Genomic DNA, 1,921 nt, shown 5'->3' with positions numbered 1-1,921 from the left:
TTTTTGTAAATTTATTTGGTTGCACCGGGTCTTAGTTGCGGCAGGCGGGCTCCTTAGTTACAGCTCATGGGGTCCTTAGTTGCGGCTCCAGGGCTTCTTTGTTGCAGCTTGCTGGCTCCTTAGCTGCGGCACATGGGCTCCTTAGTGGTGGCATGCAAACTTTTAGTTGCAGCATGCATGTGGGATCTAGTTCCCTGAGCAGGGATCGAACCCAGGCCCCCTGCACTGGGAGTGTGGAGTTTTATCCACTGTGCCACCATGGAAGTCCCAGTCTCCATAAATCTTAAAACTGCTCATCACAAGAAAAAAAAATTTAAACTACACATAGTGATGGATGTTAATTTATTGTGGTGATCATTTCACAATATATCCAAATATTGAAGCGTTCTGTGGTACACCTGAAACTAATATAATGCTGTAGGTCAAAAATACCTCAAAAAAAGTCTCATCTTCCCATATCCAGATTACAATGGCATTGAGACCCCGCCCCCATACACACTCATTTTTTTTCCAGAAAGAATTCTAATGGTTCCCCTCCTTAAATTGACCCAAGCATCTCTAGGGTTGCTTCCACACATGCACGAATCAGTCGTCTACTTTATTTGTTTGGTCTAGTCCGCTGGGTTATTGGCAACCTAATCTTGCCTCTTGAAATGGACTTCACAGCTGTTAACAAGGTGGTCCCATTTGCTGCTCTCGGTTGACCGATTCAGTTCTCCCCATTTACATATGAGAAAGCTGTTGAACCCAGGTAGCTGGTTCCAAAGTCCTTGCTACTAACCACTACCCCCGTTAATCAGAGGTGGCCCCGACCAAACCACCAGCTTGAACTGGTTCCAGCACAGAGTGCTGACTTGGTCCATCCTCATCAAGATGGTTTCTCAAGGTGCCATTTCTACTCTGTCAGACTCAGCTCAGAAGGTCCTAAAGAAAGACTGCCTGGGCCCTGGAGGATTCTAACCCTTCAGCGGCTTGGGTGCAGCTCTTTCCTTTTGAGGAGCATTCACAGGATATCCAGAATGACTGCGTGTCCTGAACCAGATGCCCTCCAATGATCTGGACTCTGAGAGCCTGTCCACATTCCCCTTTTATGGAAAGCCTCCTCTCAGAGCACCCTCCTCGCTCCTTCTCAGCAATCTGACCTCATCTGGGACCACTCCAGGCCATTAGACATCGTTTATGCCAGGGGTTCCCAACCTCCAGGCCGCGGACATGTAGCGGTCTGCAGCCTGTTAGGAACCGGGCCGCACAGCACGAGGTGAGCGGCGGGCGAGTGAGCGAAGCTTCATCTGCCGCTCCCCATCGCTCGCATCACCGCCTGGACCACCCTCCCCATCCCGCCGCCCCCGCTCCCCTGTCCATGGAAAAATTGTCTTCCACGAAACCGGTCCCTGGTGCCAAAAAGTTTTGGGGGCCGCTGGTTTATTCGTTTGAACCTCAGTGGGCTGTGTTAGGAAGAGGGGGTTCGGATCTCATTCCCTTTGCTGCCATGACAAGCCTTCCTGGATACAAATAGGTCCCTGGATAGGACAGAAGCAGGCATCCAGGGAGGCTGGGCTGGGCAGATTCAGTTAAGAGTCTCCGCATTGTACTCCAATTCACGGCTTCCTACTACCGACTTGGCCTTTGTGCCTGAGGCAGCTCTGTCATGCTTGGTTATTTCCTCCCCTCAGGAGGATTTATCTCCTCAGAGGCCCTTAGCCCCACCACCGTTCCCTCAATTTACCAGACTGCCCAGTACGTCTCAACCCCAGCACCTAGGCTCTAGCTAGAATCCATGCCACAAGCAAAATAGAAAGTAAATTCTGTCCCGTTGGAGGAGAGCTGAGGGGTCAGGAAAGGATTCATGGGAGAGTCCATTTTTTCGGAGGGAGTCTGGAGGATTTCAGTAGGTAGTGATGAGGGACGGGAAAGAAGTCAA

The sequence above is a fragment of the Globicephala melas genome, chromosome X (genome assembly GCF_963455315.2).
Source record: "Globicephala melas chromosome X, mGloMel1.2, whole genome shotgun sequence".
NCBI classification, from domain to species: domain Eukaryota; kingdom Metazoa; phylum Chordata; class Mammalia; order Artiodactyla; family Delphinidae; genus Globicephala; species Globicephala melas.
Note: the sequence above shows the minus strand (reverse complement) of the source record.